At 39.1% G+C, this 20,963-nt stretch overlaps 1 protein-coding gene across 4 annotated transcripts in view; it reads left to right on the top strand.

The window, feature by feature from the left end:
• CRTC3 (CREB regulated transcription coactivator 3) overlaps positions 1–20,963 on the top strand; it is a 108,076-nt gene that overhangs the window by 8,618 nt on the left and 78,495 nt on the right. The gene's annotated exons all lie outside the window — the stretch shown is intronic.

Genomic DNA, 20,963 nt, shown 5'->3' on the forward strand with positions numbered 1-20,963 from the left:
AATTATTTGACCAAATCTATCCAAAATATTATTGTTTCAACATAGAATCAATATTAAAAAACATTAATGAGATATTTCACATTCTTTTTTTCTTTTTTTTAAATTAAGTCTTTGAAATCTGATGTGTATTTTGCACTTCAAGCACATCTTAATTTGTACCAGCCATTCACTACCTTCATGTGGCTAGTTCCTACCATTCTGGACAGGACAAATCTACAGCACAGATAAGTGGTCTATATTGCGTTTATTTTTAAATTTTTTTTAATTAATTTTTTTTTGGCTGTGTTGGGTCTTCGTTGCTGCACGCGGGCTTTCTCTAGTTGCGGTGAGCAGGGGCTGCTCTTCGTCGAGGTGCGTGGGCTTCTCATTGCAGCAGCTTCTCTTGTTGTGGAGCACAGGCTCGAGACGCATGGGCTTCAGTAGTTGCAGTATGTGGGCTCAGTAGTTGTGGTGCGTGGGCTCAGTAGTTGTGGCTTGCAGGCTCTAGAGCACAGGCTCAGTAGTTGTGGCGCACAGGCTTAGTTGCTCCGCGGCATGTGGGATCTTCCCAAACCAGGGATCGAACCCCTGTCCCCTACACTGGCAGGCAGATTCTTAACCAATGCGCCACCAGGGAAGTCCCTATATTGCATTTAGATTAGTGCAGTGTCATAGGGTGCTTTAATCATTCATATTAGTGAAAAGCCTTGTTCAAAACAATGTGGAATTGGTGATTTAGACAGTGGTATATGATACTGTTTTTAAGATCTGAATTAGATTTAGATATCCTAGTCTTTGAAAAATTAGGAGCCTGACATTCTAATTATACAATTTAAGATTCAGTGTTAAATTTGAGATGTAAACTTTAAGATGAAGTTTATTCATTTGGACGCCTCTCCATTTTAAAAGTACTATCTTCTTTCTTTGTTGTGAAACCTGGTTCACTTGTTTGATGATGTCCCGTAAAGCAGAAATATTATTTAAATGGAGACTTCCATTTGGGAGTGCTAATAGGAACTCTTAAATGTAATGTGATTAGAAAAAGTACTATATGAACGTATTTGTACCTTAGTACACTGGAATCTTGTCTTTAATATAATGACTTTGGAATCTCACTATAATACTGCCTATATTAGAAATCTACCTCTATAGATCAAACTATCTTACATGTTGGCCATTGGGTCATTCAGTATCCAAATAAAGTAGGTCTCTGCTTTATGCTGGATTTCATGCTTCAGAAAATAGAACTTTGTCAAGATATGCTGTGTTTGAAATCCCGATTTTGTGGTACTTTCCTGTCAACTTTAGAGGAATATAGAATGTGCTATAGTGTCCTTTTCCTTGTGTATTGGCAGATGGGATGAAGTGACAGCCCCAGGGCTTCCCAGGATTCTTTCTCTGAGTAATTTTTACACTTTGAAACAATCACAAACTTACAGAAAAGTGGGATGTACAGTAAAAATAACTGTATTTTTACCCTTGAGAATAAGTTGCTGACTTAATGCCCTATCAACCCAAAATGCTTCACCGTGTATTTCCTACAAGCAAGGCCGTTGTTCTACATAACCTGAATAGAGCCATCAAAATCAGGAAATTAACAGTGATGCATTATTACCATTTGATCCTGAGACCCCATTCAGGTTTCACCAGATGTCCCATTACTGTCCTCTACAGCAGAAGGATCCAGTTCAGAGCACATACATTGTCTTTAGTCTCCTTCAGTCTAGAACAATTTTTCAATCTTTTATTTTTGACATTAAAGAAATTATTTTTGACTTTCGTGACCTTGCCACCTCTGAAGATCACAGGCTAGTTCTTTTGTAGAATATCCCTCGGTTGGGGTTTGTCTGATGTTTCTTCATGATTGGATTCAGATTATGCATCTTTGGCAGGAATAGCCAAAAGTGGTTCTGTTATTGTATCCCATTAAGTGGGTGATTTTTCATTTTCATGATGTTCACTTTTATCACGTAGTTAAGGTGGTGTCTGTCAGTCTTCTCCACTCTGAAGTTACTCTTCTCCTTTGTAATTAATAGGTATTTTGTGAGGAGATACTTTATCCTGATTCTCATCAAACTTTCAATTTATACATTTATTTATTTATTTCTATATATGTGGTTTTGTGATTTCTTATTTTTTTCCATGGTTTATAATCTATAACTATTATTGTTATTTTGATCCTCACATTATCCCTGATTAGGCCAATAGGAGCTCCTTCCCAGGATTCTTGTCAAACTGAGAACAAAAGGGAATCCCAGGAGCATAAATTTTTTTTTAAGCAAACATTTTTGAAGTGTAATTTATATGCAATACAATTGACCTTTTTTAGATTTACAGGTTACGTTGTATAATTACCACCACAATCAAGATACAGAACAGTTTCATCATCCCCCAGAAGTTCCCTTAATACCCCTTTGTAATCTATTCCCATCCCCTACCTCCAGCCTCTGGAACCACTGATCTGTAGTTTTGCCTTTTCCAATGTGTCCTATAAACAGAATCAGAAGTATAGTTCTTCATTCACTTAGCAATTGCATTTGAGACTCATCCATGTTGTGGCATGTATGAGTTTCCTAGAGCTGCCATAACAAAGTACCACAAACTGGGTGGCTTACGTTTTGAACAGCAGAAATTTATTCTCTCACAGTTCTGAGGCTGGAATTGTGAAATCAAGGTGTCCGTAGGGCCGTGCTCTCTGGGGACTCTAGGGAAGAATCCTTCCTCATCTCTTCCTAGCTTCTCTTGGTTGCCTCCAGTCCTTGGTGTCCCTTGGCTTGTAGCTCCATCACTCTACTCTCTGCCTCCATTCCATATGACCTTCTTCCCTGTTTGTCTGTGTCCAAATCTCCCTCTTCCTTCTCTTATAAAGACACCAGTCATTGGATTTAGGGCCCACCCTAATCCAGTATGACCTCATCTTAACTTGTTTACATCTGCAAAGATTCTCTTCCCAAATAAAGTCACATTCATGGGTACTTGGGGTTAGGACTTGAACAAATCTTTTTGAGGGAACGTGATTCAACCCACTACATTGCAGTTATCAGAGTTGACTGTTTTTATTGCTGAGTAGTATTCCATTGTATGGAGGTACTATAATTTGTTTATCCATTCATCACTTGATGAGCATTTGGATTGTTTCCACCTTTTGGCAATTGTGAATAAAGATATTCACATTCAGTTTTTGTGTAAACACCTAGTAGTGGAACTGCTGGATCAAATGTAAGTGTATATTTAACTTTGTAAGAGACTGCCAAACTGTTTTACAAAGTGGCTATACCATTTCACATTCCAGCAATGTTCCAGTGACTCTGCATTCTCTCCAGCCCTTGGTATTTCATTTTTTTTTTTTAAATTGCGGTTAAAAAAACACAACATAAAATTTATCATCTTAACCATTTTTTTTTACTTTTAATTTAATTTTATTTTTTTCACACACACACACTGTATTTTATTTTTACAAGAGATAAATAAACTGACACCAAGCATTGTAAATGGATGACCACAACAAAAGCAACAATGATTGCAATTATCAGACACGAAACACCTCATACTATGTCATAATATTGACATTCAGTCCAGTAATCCTCCACTGTAACAGCGCCCTTACTTTGCAGTGAAAATTGATTTATATATTTTTTGCCTCTGAGTCCACGTGGGATTCTTTTTTTTTATTCAAACAGAAAGTCACAAATATTATAATCATCCTCATCAGTTCACTCAGTCCTATGTAATTAATTTTTTTTTATCTTGATCTTTTGTTAGCACTTTTATGAATTCATCAGTTTTCCATTAGAGTTCTGAAAATGCTTATTCATTCAGTTCAGCAGTACAGTCAGTTACCAGAAACCTGTAATAGTCAGAGTCTTTTCCATGAATTCCTTGAAGATGAAACCCTTTTATAGGAACATTTTTGCGAAAGCATCAGAGTACGCCCAGAACTGTCTGTAAATGACAAAAGACTTAAAAGTGACCACGGTTAAATATTTGATGAAAGTTCATAATAATGCAATTGACAAGGAACTTTAGTTATTTCTGAGATATACATTTTAAAGTAATAACTAGAATTATGACTTATAACATTATACCAGAACATATAAGATTTTTAGAAATTTCATGTAATGTCTGAAACATTTATATTAACGTATTTCCATACAAATAACCCAAAGAAAGTTTAGTATTAGTTGTTTTTTTTTGTTTGTTTGTTTTTTATACTGCAGGTTCTTATTAGTCATCAATTTTATACACATCAGTGTATACATGTCAATCCCAATCGCCCAATTCAGCACACCACCATCCCCACCCCACCGTGGTTTTCCCCCCTTGGTGTCCCTACGTTTGTTCTCTACATCTCTGTCTCAACTTCTGCCCTGCAAACTGGTTCATCTGTACCATTTTTCTAGGTTCCACATACATGTGTTAATATACAATATTTGTTCTTCTCTTTCTGACTTACTTCACTCCGTGTGATAGTCTCTAGATCCATCCACGTCTCAACAAATGACTCAATTTCATTCCTCTTTATGGCTGAGTAATATTCCACTGTATATATGTACCACATCTTCTTTATCCATTTGTCTGTCGATGGGCATTTAGGGTGCTTCCATGACCTGGCTATTGTAAATAGTGCTGCAATGAACATTGGGGTGCATGTGTCTTTTTGAAGTATGGTTTTCTCTGGGTATATGCCCAGTAGTGGGATTGCTGGATCATATGGTAATTCTATTTTTAGTTTTTTAAGGAACCTTCATACTGTTCTCCATAGTGGCTGTATCAATTTACATTCCCACCAACAGTGCAAGAGGGTTCCCTTTTCTCCACACCCTCTCCAGTATTTGTTGTTTGTAGATTTTCTGATGATGCCCATTCTAACTGGTGTGAGGTGATACCTCATTGTAGTTTTGATTTGCATTTCTCTAATAAATAGTGATGTGGAGCAGCTTTTCATGTGCTTCTTGGCCATCTGTATGTCTTCTTTGGAGAAATGTCTAGTTAGGTCTTCTGCTCATTTTTGGATTGGGTTGTTTGTTTCTTTAATATTGAGCTGCATGAGCTCTTTATATATTTTGGAGATTAATCCTTTGTCCGCTGATTCGTTTGTGAATATTTTCTCCCATTCTGAGGGTTGTCTTTTCATCTTGTTTATGGTTTCCTTTGCTGTGCAAAAGCTTTGAAGTTTCATTAGGTCCCATTTGTTTATTTTTGTTTTTATTTCCCTTACTCTAGGAGGTGGATCAAAAAAGATCTTACTGTGATTTATGTCAAAGACTGTTCTTCCTATGTTTTCCTCTAAGAGTTTTATAGTGTCTGGTCTTACATTTAGGTCTCTAATCCATTTTGAGTTTATTTTTGTGTATGGTGTTAGGGAGTGTTCTAATTTCATTCTTTTACATGTAGCTGTCCAGTTTTCCCAGCACCACTTATTGAAGAGACTGTCTTTTCTCCATTGTATATCCTTGCCTCCTTTGTCATAGATTAGTTGACCATAGGTGCGTGGGTTTAACTCTGGGCTTTCTATCCTGTTCCATTGATCTATGTTTCTGTTTTTGTGCCAGTACCATATTGTCTTGATTACTGTAGCTTTCTGGTATAGTCTGAAGTCAGGGAGTCTGATTCCTCCAGCTCTGTTTTTTTCCCTCAAGACTGCTTTGGCTATTCGGGGTCTTTTGTGTCTCCATACAAATTTTAAGATGATTTGTTCTAGTTCTGTAAAAAATGCCATTGGTAATTTGATAGGGATTGCATTGAATCTGTAGATTGCTTTGGGTAGTATAGTCATTTTCACAATATTGATTCTTCCAATCCAAGAACATGGTATATCTCTCCATCTGCTGGTATCATCTTTAATTTCTTTCATCAGTGTCTTATAGTTTTCTGCATACAGGTCTTTTGTTTCCCTAGGTAGGTTTATTCCTAGGTATTTTATTCTTTTTGTTGCAGTGGTAAATGGGAGTGTTTCCATAATTTCTCTTTCAGATTTTTCATCATTAGTGTATACGAATGCAAGAAATTTCTGTGCATTAATTTTGTATCCTGCAACTTTACCAAATTTCTGGTGGCATCTTTAGGATTCTCTATGTATAGTATCATGTCATCTGCAAACAGTGACAGTTTGACTTCTTCTTTTCCAATTTGTATTCCTTTTATTTCTTTTTCTTCTGTGATTGCCATGGCTAGGACTTCCAAAACTATGTTGAATAATAGTGGTGAGAGTGGACATCCTTGTCTCGTTCCTGATCTTAGAGGAAATGCTTTCAGTTTTTCGCCACTGAGAATCATGTTTGCTGTGGGTTTGTCATATATGGCCTTTATTAGGTTGAGGTATGTTCCCTCCATGCCCACTTTCTGGAGAGCTTTTATCATAAATCGGTGTTGAATTTTGTCAAAAGCTTTTTCTGCATCTATTGAGATGATCATATGGTTTTTATTCTTCAATTTGTTAATATGGTGTATCACATTGATTGATTTGCGTATAGTGAAGAATCCTTGCATCCCTGGGATAAATCCCACTTGATCATGGTGTATGATCCTTTTAATGTGTTGCTGGATTCAGTTTGCTAGTATTTTGTTGAGGATTTTTGCATCTATATTCATCAGTGGTATTGGTCTGTAATTTTCTTTTTTTGTAGTATCTTTGTGTGGTTTTGGTATCAGGGTGATGGTGGCCTCATAGAATGAGTTTGGGAGTGTTCCTTCCTCTGCAATTTTTTGGAAGAGTTTGAGAAGGATGGGTGTTAGCTCTTCTCTAAATGTTTGATAGAATTCACCTGTGAAGCCTTCTGGTCCTGGACTTTTGTTTGTTGGAAGATTTTTAATCACAGTTTCAATTTCATTACTTGTGATTGGTCTGTTCATATTTTCTGTTTCTTCCTGGTTCAGTCTTGGAAGGTTATACCTTTCTAAGAATTTGTCCATTTCTTCCAGGTTGTCCATTTTATTGGCATAGAGTTGCTTGTGGTAGTCTATTAGGATGCTTTGTATTTCTGCGGTGTCTGTTGTAACTTCTCCTTTTTCATTTCTAATTTTATTGATAGGTTTTGGATCGTCGTGTTTTCATTGTCATTTGTCTCTAGGTATTTTTTGATTTCCTCTTTGATTTCTTCAGTGATCTCTTGGTTATTTAGTAACGTATTGTTTAGCCTCCATGTGTTTGTGTTTTTTACGTTATTTTCCCTGTAATTGATTTCTAATCTCAAAGCGTTGTGGCCAGAAAAAATGCTTGATATAATTACAATTTTCTTAAATTTACTGAGGCTTGATTTGTGACCCAAGATGTGATCTATCCTGGAGAGTGTTCTGTGTGCACTTGAGAAGAAAGTGTAATCTGCTGTTTTTGGATGGAATGTCCTATAAATATGAATTAAATCTATCTGGTCTATTGTGTCATTTAAAGCTTGTGTTTCCTTATTAATTTTCTGTTTGGATGATCTGCCCATTGGTGTAAGTGAGATGCTAAAGTCCCCCACTATTAATGTGTTGCTGTCGATTTCCTCTTTTATAGCTGTTAGCAGTTGCCTTAGGTATTGAGGTGCTCCTATGTTGGGTGCACATATATTTATAATTGTTACATCTTCTTCTTGGATTGATCCCTTGATCATTATGTAGTGTCCTTCCTTGTCTCTTGTAACATTCTCTATTTTAAAGTCTATTTTATCTGATATGAGTATTGCTACTCCAGCTTTCTTTTGATTTCCATTTGCATGGAATACCTTTTTCCATCCCCTCACTTTCAGTCTATATGTGTCCCTAGGTCTGAAGTGGGTCTCTTGTAGACAGCATATATATGGGTCTTGTTTTTGTATCCATTCAGCAAGCCTGTGTCTTTTTGTTGGAGCATTTAATCCATTCACGTTTAAGGTAATTATTGATATGTCTGTTCCTATGACCATTTTCTTAATTGTTTTGGGTTTGTTTTTGTAGGTACTTTTCTTCTGTTGTGTTTCCCACTTAGAGAAGTTCCTTTAGCATTTGTTGTAGAGCTGGTTTGGTGGTGCTGAATTCTCTTAGCTTTTGCTTGTCTGTAAAGCTTTTGATTTCTCCATTGAATCTGAATGAGATCCTTGCCGGGTAGAGTAATCTTGGTTGTAGGTTCTTCCCTTTCATCACTTTAAATATGTCATGTCACTCCCTTCTGCCTTGTAGAGTTTCTGCTGAGAAATCAGCTGTTAACCTTATGGGAGTTCCTTTGTATGTTGCTTGTCATTTTTCCCTTGCTGCTTTCAATAATTTTTCTTTGTCTTTAATTTTTGCCAGCTTGATTACTATGTGTCTTGGAGTGTTTCTCCTTGGGTTTATCCTGTATGGGACTCTCTGCACTTCCTGGACTTGGGTGGCTATTTCCTTTCCCATGTTACAGAAGTTTTTGACTATAATCTCTTCCAATATTTCCTCGGGTCCTTTCTCTGTCTCTTCTCCTTCTGGGACCCTTATAATGCGAATGTTGTTGTGTTTAATGTTGTCCCAGAGGTCTCTTAGGCTGTCTTCATTTCTTTTCATTCTTTTTTCTTTATTCTGTTCCACAGCAGTGAATTCCACCATTCTGTCTTCCAGGTCACTTATCCGTTCTTCTGCCTCAGTTATTCTGCTATTGATTCCTTCTAGTGTAGTTTTCATTTCAGTTATTGTATTGTTCATCTCTGTTTGTTTGTTCTTTAATTCTTCTAGGTCTTTGTTAAATATTTCTTGCATCTTCTCCATCTTTGCCTCCATTCTTTTTCTGAGGTCCTGGATCATCTTCACTATCATTATTCTGAATTCTTTTTCTGCAAGGTTGCCTATCTCCATTTCATTTAGTTGTTTTTCTGGGGTTTTATCTTGTTCCTTCATCTGGTACATAGCCCTCTGCCTTTTCATCTTGTCTGTCTTTCTGTGAATGTGGTTTTTGTTCCACAGGCTGAAGGATTGTAGCTCTTCTTGCTTCTGCTGTCTGCCCTCTGGTGGATGAGGCTATCTAAGAGGCTTGATGGGAGGGACTGGTGGTGGGTAGAGCTGACTGTTGCTCTGGTGGGCAGAGCTCAGTAAAACTTTAATCCACTTGACTGTTGATGGGTGGGGCTGGGTTCCCTCCCTGTTGGTTGTTTTGCCTGAGGCAACCCAACACTGGAGCCTACCTGGGCTCTTTGGTGGGGCTAATGACAGACTCTGGGAGGGCTTATGCCTAGGAGTACTTCCCAGAACTTCTGCTGTCAGTGTCCTTGTCCCCACGATGAGCCACAGCCCGCCCCCCGCCTCAGCAGGAGACCCTCCAACACTAACAGGTAGGTCTGGTTCAGTCTCCCTTGGGGTCACTGCTCCTTCCCCTGGGTCCCAATGTGCACACTACTTTGTGTGTGCCCTCCAAGAGTGGAGTCTCTGTTTCCCCCAGTCCTGTCGAAGTCAATTCCCACTAGGCTTCAAAGTCTGATTCTCTAGGAATTCCTCCTCCCGTTGCTGGACCCCCAGATTGGGAAGCCTGACATGGGGCTCAGAACCTTCACTCCAGTGGGTGGACTTCTGTGGTATAAGTGTTCTCCAGTCTGTGAGTCACGCACCCAGCAGTTATGGGATTTGATTTTACTGTGATTGCGCCCCTTCTACCATCTCACTGTGGCTTCTCCTTTGTCTTTGGATGTGGGGTATCTTTTTTGGTGAGTTCCAGTGTCTTCCTGTTGATGATTGTCCAGCAACTAGTTGTGATTCTGGTGTTCTTGCAAGAGGGGGTGAGAGCGTGTCCTTCTACTCCGCCATCTTGGTTCCTCCCTCCCATCTTAACCATTTTTAAGTGTATAGTTCAGTAGTGTTAAGTATATTCACGTTGTTGTGCAACCAGTCTCCTGAACTTTTTCATTTTATAAAACTAAACCTCCATACCCATTAAACAACAACTCCCTACTGCCTCATTCCCCAGCCCCTGGCAACCACTATTCCAATTTCTGTCTCTATAAATTTGACTATTCTAGGTACATTATATAAATGGAGTCACACAATACCTGTCTTTTTGTGACTGGCTTATTTCATTTAGCATAATGCCCTCAATGCTCATCCATATTGTAGCATGTGACAGGATTTCCTTCCTTTTTAAGGCTGAATAATACTTCATTGTATATATATATGCCACATTTTGTTTATCCATTCATCCATTGATGGACACTTGGGTTGCTTCCACATCTTGGCTATTGTGAACGATGCTGCTCTGAACACGGGTGTGAAAATATCTCTTTGAGATCCTGCTTTCAATTCTTGTTGATACATACCCGGAAGTGGGATTGCTGGATCATATGGTAATTCTATTTTTAATGGCTTGAGGAACCCCCATATTGTTTTCCACAGTGGCTGTACCATTTTACACTCCTACCAACAGTGTACAAAGGTTCCCATTTCTCCACATTGTTATTATTATTTTCTGTTTTTGTTTGTTTTTCGTTGTTTTTTTTATAGTAGTCATCCTAATGGGTGTGAGGTGGTGGTGTATCAGTTTTATTTATTTATTTTTAAATTATTATTATTTTTTAATTAATTTATTTTATTTTTATTTATTTTTGGCTGCATTGGGTCTTCATTGCTGTGCATGGGCTTTCTCTAGTTGTGGCGAGCGGGGGCTACTCTTCGTTGCGGTGCGCGGGCTTCTCATTGCAGTGGCTTCTCTTGTTGTGGAGCACGGGCTCTAGGTGCACAGGCTTCAGTAGTTGTGGCATGTGGGCTGCAGTAGTTGTGGCTCGTGGGCTCTAGAGCGCAGGCTCAGTAGTTGTGGCGCATGGACTTAGTTGCTCCGCAGCATGTGGGATCTTCCTGGATCAGGGCTCGAACCCGTGTCCCCTGCATTGGCAGGCAGATTCTTAACCACTGCACCACCAGGGAAGCCCCGGTTTATCAGTTTTAAAAAGTTGGTCATTCTAGTGCATGTGTAGTGGTATCTCGTGGTTTTAATTTGCATTTTTGTAATGACTTATGATGTTGAGCATCTTTGTGTATGCTTATTTGCCATTCTTATCTCTTCTTTGGAGAAATGTCTGTTTAAATCTTTTGCCCAGTTTTTAAATGGAGTTGTTCATTTTTTTTTTTTATTGAGTTGTGAGAGTTCTTTATATATTTTGGATACCATTTCTTCATCAGAGATGTAGTTTGCAAATATTTTATCCCAGTTTGTGGCTTATCTTTTAATTTTCTTAAAGTTTTTTTTTTTATAATTGCTGGTTTTTTCTTTTTTTTTGTTTAATTTATTTATTTGTTTTTTATTTTGGGGTGTGTTGGGTCCTCATTGCTGTGCATGGGCTTTCTCTAGTTGCAGCGAGCAGGGGCTACTCTTTGCTGCAGTGCACGTGCTTTTCATTGCGGTGGCTTCTCTTGTTGCGGAGCACAGGCTCTAGGTGCGCGGGCCTCAGTAGTTGTGGCATACGGGCTCAGTAGTTGTGGCTCACGGACTCTAGAGTGCAGGCTCAGTAGTTGTGGCACATGGGCTCAGTTGCTCTGCGGCATGTGGGATCATCCTGGACCAGGACTCGAACCTGTGTCCCCTGCATTGGCAGGCGGATTCCTAACCACTGCACCACCAGGGAAGCCCTTCTTAAAGTTTTGAAGAGCAGATGTTTTAAATTTTGATGAGGTCCAATTTATCAAATTTGTTCTTTATGATTTGTGTCTTTTATGTTTTATCTAAGAATTCTTTGCTTAACTCAAGGTCACAAAGATTTTTTTTCCTTTGTTTTCTTCTAGAAGTTTTATAGTTTTAGGTTTTATGCTTCGGTAATTTCAAGTTATTTTTTTTTTATGTGGTGCAAAGTATGGTTTGGAGTTTGCTGCACGCGGACTTTCTCTAGTTGTGGCGAGCGGGGGCTACTCTTCGTTGCGGTGCGCAGGGTTCTCACTGCGGTGGCTTCTCTTGTGGAGCACGGGCTCTAGGCATGAGGGCTTCAGTAGTTGTGGCTCACGGGCTCAGTAGTTGTGGCTCGCAGGCTCTAGAGCCCAGGCTCAGTAGAGAACTGATGTTTTAATACTGAGTTTTCTAATCCATGTACATGGAACAGAAGCAGAGATTTTTGATTCAAGTTAAGTTGCTTATAGTTATTTATTTAAACACAGTCCACTTCCTTTTATGTTTATAGATCATTTTGGAGTTTACAAAATGTTTTCACAACTTATTCTATTTGATCCTTAATACATTAGTTGGTAAGCATAGCACTATATTAATATTGGTTAAAGACCAATTTTCTATCCTAATGGAGGATCTAAAAGTACATTCTTTTCATCTAACCCATTGGGCCCTTATTCAGAGAACACATACTTACCAGATGAGTAAACCAAAGTAAGCTTTTCAGGCTACCTTCTGATAATCCTTAGCAAGGGACAGGTCATCAGTCAGGGGTGGCTAGGGTTACAGCCCTCCTATTTCTAGGCAGGGCCTGGTGTGTGTACAGTGAAGGCAGAGAGAGGAAGTGGGCATTATCTTCTTCTCTGAGGGCTAGGGCTGTCTCTTCTGGTTAGGGGAGGGCTTGCCGTTCTCCGGTGCGTTGCAGCCTGCGTAACAGCGAGGGCACCTTTTGGCTGTGCGGCCTAATTGTCAGGCAGCTACAGAGAGAGGGACAGAGGGCATCTCTTTGTATAGTGCTTTCTGGGTACAGTTGTAGCCTTTCACAGCCTTCACGTAACCCCCCTAGTCCTTTCAAATTATATCACTAAAAACTAATCACACTTTTTTACATTTCTGACTACTACATTTTTTAAAAATTGGGTCATCTTGTTTATAACTGAGAGTTTATAATTTAGGGAACAATCTGGCGGCCAAAGGGAGAAAGCCCTATTGCAAGCAGAAGGACTTGGCCAGATGCAAAATGGTGATTTTTCTGAGACCCACCACCAATACAAGTGGGTATAGTGAGGCCCAGAGTTTGCATAGCAAGTATGTCGGAGAAGCAGAACTTAAAAATCAAGTCTTTGACTCCTAGTTCAATTTTAATGGCTTTCCTTTGCTGAATTTCCTTTAAAAGTTTTATAAGATTGTTTAAAAAATGACTGGCAGGGAATTCCCTGACGGTTCAGTGGTTAGGACTCTACGCTTTCACTGCTGAGGGTGCGGGTTCGATCTCTGGTCAGGGAACTAAGATCCCGCAAGCTGCATGGCGCAGCCGAAAAAAAAAAAAGATTGGCAAGGTACATTGGTTAAATTCAAACAAATGGAAAACACAAGTAGCAATATTAACCTCAAAATACTACTGCTAATAATAGCCAACATTTGTTGAGTATGAGCTATGTGCCAGACACTGCATTAAGCTCACTACATAGATTATTTAATTTTCACAAAAACCTATTGGGTGTATGTATTTGGTAATTGTCATAGCATTATTTGAGTTGTACATGATAAAATAACATAGCAACAAATTGCAAAAAGCAAAAACTAGTAAAATGAGGAGAATGTGACAGCACAATTGTAGATTTTTTTTTTCAATTGTAGATTTTTAATTCACTATAACAGTTGAGTCAGTACTCAAAATATAGAGTGATATCATTAGCAAATGAGGATTACTATATACAAAATGTTTTTTTGATAAAAGTCCCTTTTATTTTCTACTCAATATAAAATATGTAAAATCAGATATTATATCGTTTCTTCAGCCTTCTGCCAGTGAAACCCTGGTCCTTGAAATACTTTTTTATAATTTTTGTTGAAATATAGTTGATTTACAATGTTATGTTACTTTCAGGTATACAGCAAAGTGATTCATTTACCCATATATAAATATATATATATTCTTTTTTTACATTCTCTTCCATTATAGGTTATTACAAGATATTGAGTATAGTTCCCTGTGCTCAAAAATTTATTCTCTATAATTTTTTTCTCTAAAAAGGTAAGATAACCCCTTTTAGATATTCAGAGACAAGTTTTAAAAAAACATTTTTTTTCCTGATTGTAAAAGTGATGCTTATTATAGAAAACAGTTAACATTCCTGTTCACATTTTGGCTCTTTTCTTTCAATAGTTTTGTTGTGACTGTAAATATTTTTAACAAAATCAACATCATACTGCATGTATAGTTTTGTATCTTTTTGACATCATGAACACTTTCTTATGTTTAAATGGTCTTCAAAAACATTATTTCTAGTGACTTATGATATTCTATCACATGGATGCACCACAATTTATTGAACTGCTCCCTTATTGTTGGACATTTGGGTTGTTTTCACTATTCATAGGATATATGTGTGTGTGTGTATGTGTTGTATGTATAAATCGATCATATACTAGGCCAAAGAATTTCTCAGTAAGTTAAAAAATGTTCCACCCTGATAATCCCAAACACCTCCAATTTCTGTAGTCAAAGTGCATCTCTCAGAGCTCCTCCAGGCCCTTGTCCTCCTCACTGTGGGCTATGGGGCCTGACACAGGGGAAAGGGCAGCAGAAGCAGGTTTGGATGAAGGGTGGAGATCTGTGCACCCACCACACAGCGCAGGGAACACTCCGAGCTTCGAGGAGCTGAATTCCAAGAAGGTGAGAAGCTTATGCAGTGAAACAAGAGAGGCTGATTCTCACTGAATATCCTCGCAGATTGTGCAGGGCAGAAAGATGAGATGACAGGGATCTGTCCATCTTGTACTTCTTTTTTCCTGAAGGAAGAGCTGAGGTTCCTGGATGCTACCTTGTCAGCTTGGAGTTAAATGACCGGCGGGCCTGCAGCCCATCCTCCTACTGAGCCTCCTCAGGCAAACCACGGAATTCTCTAAACCTCATCTGTGAATCATGATAATGACAGTCACTTGATGGGGTTGTTATGAGCATCTAGTGAATGCAGAATAAAATGCAGAGGAGCTTTGGGAACTGTCAAGTGTGAAACAACCATCAGTTATTAACACAAATAGTGCTCAGGAACAATTTTGAAGTAGGAAGTTTGTATCTATCACTTTCTACCTCTATTTTTCCTCTGCTCTTCCCATTCTCTCCACCCCACCGAGACCTGTGCTGTCCGGTATGGTCGTCACGAGCCAGATTTACATCTTTAATTAAGAGGAAATAAAATTAGAGATTCAGTTTCTCGCTCACACTAGCCACACTTAAGGTGTCAGTAGGTGCCACGTGGTGGGTGGCTGCTCCTGTGGTTGGCCCTCTTTATGCTGTGCCCGAGTCCCCATTTCAGCACTGGGTTAAGGCTTCACCTGCCCCTAAAAACCCAGTGCTTTCAGGTGATCTTCCCCTCCTTCCTTTCCTTCATCAGTCAGTGAGATTTTTGTGTCTTGGCTAAAGTGTTTGTTTGGATGACAAGAACAGTTTTCTGGGGGAATTCCCTGGCAGTCCAGTGGTTAGGAGTCCATGCTTTCACTGCCGAGGGCCCGGGTTCAATCCCTGGTCTGGGAACTAAGATCCTACGAGCCACGCAGTGCAGCCAAAAAAAAGAAAGAAAGAAAGAAAAGAAAAGTATTCTGATTAAATTTCTTATAAAAAATTTTAGGATAGACCTAGAGATTATCATACTAAGTGAAGTAAGTCAGACGGAGAAAGAAAAATACCATATGATATCACTTACGTGTAGAATCGAAAATATGATACAAATGAACATATTTACAAAACAGAAACACACTCACAGACTTAGAAAACAAACTTATGGTTACCAAAGGGGAGAGGGAATGGGGAGAGATAAATTAGGAGTTTGGGATTAGCAAATACAAACTGCTATATATAAAATAGATAAGGACTTCCCTGGTGGAGCAGTGGTTAAGAATCCGCCTGCCAATGCAGGGGACACGGGTTCGAGCCCTGGTCCGGGAAGATCCCACATGCCTCGGAGCAACTAAGCCTGTGCACCACAACTACTGAGCCTGTGCTCTAGAGCCTGCGAGCCACAACTACTGAGCCCATGTGCCACAACTAAGGAAGCCCGCGTGCCTAGAGCCCACAACAAGAGAAGCTGCTGCAACTAGAGAAAGCCCATGCGCAGCAACGAAGACCCAACGCAGCCAAAAATAAAAAAATTTAAAAATAAATTTATTTTAAAAATAATAAATAAAATAGATAAACAACAAGGTCCTACTGTATAGCACAGGGAACTATATTCAGTATCCTGTAATAACCATAATGGAAAAGAATATGAAAAAATATACATGTGCACATATGTATAACTGAATCACTTTGCTGTATACCAGAAACTAACGCAACATTTTAAATCAACTATATTTCAATTAAAAAAATAAAAAATTTTAGCTTCCACTTCACTACTCTGAAGCACATTTATCAATATTTCAAAAGAGGATGCCTGCAAAATCACATCTCCAGTTGGCAGAATTCCACACAATAAATGATGGAAGTTAATCTGAAAGGCTGTGAGGAAGGGCTTATCCTTAAATTACTGCATGCACACGCACCACACACACACACACACACACACACACAAACACACATGTGTGTATGCACGCAGGTGGACATCTGAATGAGCATACTGACCCTGGGAGGGCTTTGTGTTCTCCTGTTCCTTACTTCCTCTAAGAGAGGATTAACTACACTTCTTTTTCACTTCTCATTAATTGATAGATAGATAATCAATAAATAAATTCAAAAATTTCTTGAGCACCTACTGTGGTGGCAGAAACATATTTCTATGTGAAGCAGAGGAAAGATGGAAATGAGTAAGTTGGCCCCTCCACAGAAGAAGATTGTGGCCCGGTTATTCCTTGTTGAACACCCCTCAGCTGTGCTCCTGAGGTCTGAGTAGCCTGCATTTGGCCACTGCCCCCCTGGAAGGAGGGCTGCTCTGCCTTAAGCCAAGAGTGATCATGGTGAAGAAAAAGAAATAAAAGGAATACAAATTGGAAAAGAAGAAGTCAAACTGTCACTGTTTGCAGATGACATGATACTATACATAGACAATCCTAAAGATGCCACCAGAAAACTACTAGAGCTAATCAATGAATTTGGTAAAGTTGCAGGATACAAAAATAATGCACAGAAATCTCTTGCAGTCCTATACACTAACAATGAAAGATCAGAAAGAGAAATTAAGGAAATAATCCCATTCACCATTGCAACAAAAAGAATAAAATACCTAGGAATAAACCTACCTAAGGAGGTAAAAGACCTGTACTCAGAAAACTATGAGACATTGATGAAAGAAATTAAAGATGACACAAACAGTTGGAGCCATATACCATGTTCTTGGATTGGAAGAATCAATATTGCGAAAATGACTATACTACCCAAAGCAATCTACAGATTCAATGCAATCACTATCAAATTACCAGTGGCATTTTTTTACAGAACTAGAACAAAAAATCTTAAAGTTTGTATGGAGACACAAAAGACCCCAAATAGCCAAAGCAGTATTGAGGGAAAAAAACAGAGCTGGAGGAATCAGACTCCCTGACTTCAGACTATACTACAAAGCTACAGTAATCAAGACAATATGGTACTGGCATGAAAACACAGATATAGATCAATGGAACAGGATAGAAAGCCCAGAGATAAACCCACGAACCTATGGTCAACTAATCTATGACAAAGGAGGCAAGGATATACAATGGAGAAAAGACAGTCTCTTCAATAAGTGGTGCTGGGAAAACTGGACAGCTACATGTAAAATAATGAAATTAGAACACTCCCTAACACCATACACAAAAATAAACTCAAAATGGATTAGTGACCTAAATGTAAGACCAGACACTATAAAACTCTTGGAGGAAAACATAGGCAGAACACTCTTTGACATAAATCACAGCAAGATCTTTTTTGATCCACCTCCTAGAGTAAGGGAAATAAAAACAAAAATAAACAAATGGGACCTAATGAATCTTAAAAGCTTTTGCAAAGCAAAGGAAACTATAATCAAGACGAAAAGACAACCCTCAGAATGGGAGAAAATATTTGCAAACGAATCAACGGGCAAAGGATTAATCTCCAAAATATATAAACAGCTCATACAGTGCAATGTTAAAAAAACAAGCAACCGGGGCTTCCCTGGTGGCGCAGTGGTTGAGAATCTGCCTGCTAATGCAGGGGACACGGGTTCAAGCCCTGGTCTGGGAAGATCCCACATGCCACGGAGCAACTGGGCCCGTGAGCCACAACTACTGAGCCTGCGCGTCTGGAGCCTGTGCCCCGCAACGGGAGGGGCCGCGATAGTGAAAGGCCCGCGCACCGCGATGAAGAGCGGTCCCCGCACCGCGATGAAGAGTGGCCCCCGCTTGCCGCAACTAGAGAAAGCCCTCGCACGAACCGAAGACCCAACACAGCCAAAAATAAATAAATAAATAAATAAATAAAGTAGCTATAAAAAAAAAAAAATTAAAAAAAAAAAAAAAAAAACAAGCAACCCAATCCAAAAATGGGCAGAAGACCTAAATAGACATTTCTCCAAAGAAGACATACAGGTGGCCAAGAAGCACATGAAAAACTGCTCAACATCACTAATTATTGGAGAAATGCAAATCAAAACTACAATGAGGTATCACCTCACACCAGTTAGAATGGGTATCATCAGAAAATCTACAAACAACAAATCCTGGAGAGGGTGTGGAGGGAAGGGAACCCTCTTGCACTGTTGTTGGGAATGTAAATTGATACAGCCACTATGGAGAACAGTATGAAGGTTCCTTAAAAAACAAAAAATAGAATTACCATATGACCCAGCAATCCCACTACTGGGCATATACCGAGAGAAAACCATAATTCAAAAAGTCACATGCACCCCAATGTTCATTGCAGCACTATTTACAATAGCCAGGTCATGGAAGCACCCTAAATGCCCATCAACAGATGAACGGATAAAGAAGATATGGTACATATATACAATGGAATATTACTCAGCCATAAAAAAGAATGAAACTGAGTCATTTGTAGAGATGTGGATGGATCTAGAGACTGTCATACAGTGTGAAGTAAGTCAGAAAGAGAAAAACAAATATCGTATATTAACGCATATATGTGGAACCTAGGAAAATGGTACAGATGAACCGGTTTGCAGGGCAGAAATGGGGGCATGGATGTAGAGAACAGACGTATGGACACCAAGGGGGGAAAGTGGGGGTGGTGGTGGTGGTGGGGTGAATTGGGAGATTGGGATTGGCATATACACACTAATATGTATAAAATAGATAACTAATAAGAACCTGCTGTATAAAAAATAAATAAAATAAAATTCAAAAATTCAAAAAAAAAAAAAAAAAGTGATCATGGAATCTCAGAGACCATCCCAAAATGGTTATGGCTTGAGTCACAGATGAAAGAGTCTCCGCAGAGACCTCAGAACAGCCTCTTGTGCCATCTATTGGTCTTCAGAAATTCTGTCTATCTCTACCTTCACCTCCCTCCCAGCTCCTCATATTTCCTGACCGTCTCTCCTCTAGTTCTCTCTCCTGGAATTTTGGCAGTGACTTGCAAGGTGAACTTGCCCTAAGCCTCTGCTTCCTCTGGGTACCACGCAGGAGGAGGCTGTGGTGTGATGAGGAGTATGGCTTGGGTGTCCGTCCGACCTGGGCTTGAGTCCTGGCTCTGTCACTCTTTTGATCTGTGATCCTGGGCTTTCCCTCAACCTCTCTAAGTGTTTTTTTGTTTGTTTTTTTGGTATATAAAACAGGGATAATAATAATTATCCATAAGATAAGCTGAGATAATGGGAGGCATGGAAGCACTGACCAGGGGATTTGGGAGCTGGAGTGAGTTAAGGGAACTAGGGTGTAAAAATAACTGACTCCTTCCCAAGCCACTAACTAAATTCTGTTTATGTATGCTCCTTCATCAGAGTTTGTGGCTTTTGTGGCATAGTCATCTGCTCAAAACTTAAAAGTGAGAGGGAATTTTGTTCCCAAGGTCATAAACCTTAGCCAGCCCTGCTCTTGGGCACAGCATGGTCTCTGTCAGCCCCGAAACAATACCCTTTTATCCAAATACTATTAGGTATAATGAGATAGGGCAGTGACCTTGGGCTTCTGCGTGAGATGTAGAAGACCACATTTACTAATTATTTTAGTGTGCGTTATTTCCAGGAAAGATTTTCACTGATTACTAATATCTATTTTATGTTATGTCTTAGTTTCCTTTTTAGCGAATGTTATATTTCTGAATTTGCCCCTAAACTCTATTTAGGAGTCTGTACCTCCCAAACTATGTGCACTTTACAACTGTGATTTTTTTTTTTTTTTTTTTTTTTTTTTTACTATCTATCTCTGTGCTTGATTTGCTCCCTGGTTTGCCTTTGATTTTGACTACAACGAGATGTTCTTCTCTTCTGCCTAAGGAAACAGTGAGAAGCACAGAAAGTTAGGGGCTTACTTAATAGTTTTGGAATGTGCATCTGTCCCAAAATAGGAACTGTGACCAAGAATATGGTTGTCATATTTTTAATACAGATTTGAGTAGTACTTTTTCCCCCTTTTTATCTAACCATATGTGTTGAATAGAAAACTTAAGAGTGAAAGAGTAAAGTAGACAACTCATGAATCTCTAGTCATCCAGAATAAAGGCCTTTGATATTATGTAAGGGGCAAGGGAACATTGGCTCCACACACTGAATTAGGAACATCTGCATCCATGAGAACTTGAACAAGAGACCTGGAATATTGCCACTTTCATTCTGCCTTTCACGTGCTCCTAAGTGTTCATGTAATGGAGGGTCAGAAATAGCGTGGATACTCCAAATAGTGCTTTAAAGACTGAACTGTATTACATCAATTTAAATTTTTTATGCCAGAAAAGTAGGAAAAGATGGGAATTTCTCCTGAGAAGTCCATCTATTGGATAAAATCAGGGGTCTGTTGGAAAAGAAATACCACGAGGACTGAAGTGCCAATGGACATTTTGCTTTAGAGTGAAAGCTTTAGTGCAACACAGAGGCTGCATAGTATGATGGCCAAAAGGTAGGACTCTGATTTCAAATCCAGCCTCTGCCACTTTCCAGCCGGGTGACCTGGGACAAGTCACTTAACATCTCAGCCTCAGTTTCCTCACCTGTAATGTGAGGATGGCAGTAATGCTGATATCAGAGTTTTGTCGTGAGGAATAAGTGAGTTAATATATAGAACACTCTTAGAG

Source organism: Balaenoptera acutorostrata, chromosome 3, assembly GCF_949987535.1.
Source record: "Balaenoptera acutorostrata chromosome 3, mBalAcu1.1, whole genome shotgun sequence".
Lineage (NCBI taxonomy): Eukaryota > Metazoa > Chordata > Mammalia > Artiodactyla > Balaenopteridae > Balaenoptera > Balaenoptera acutorostrata.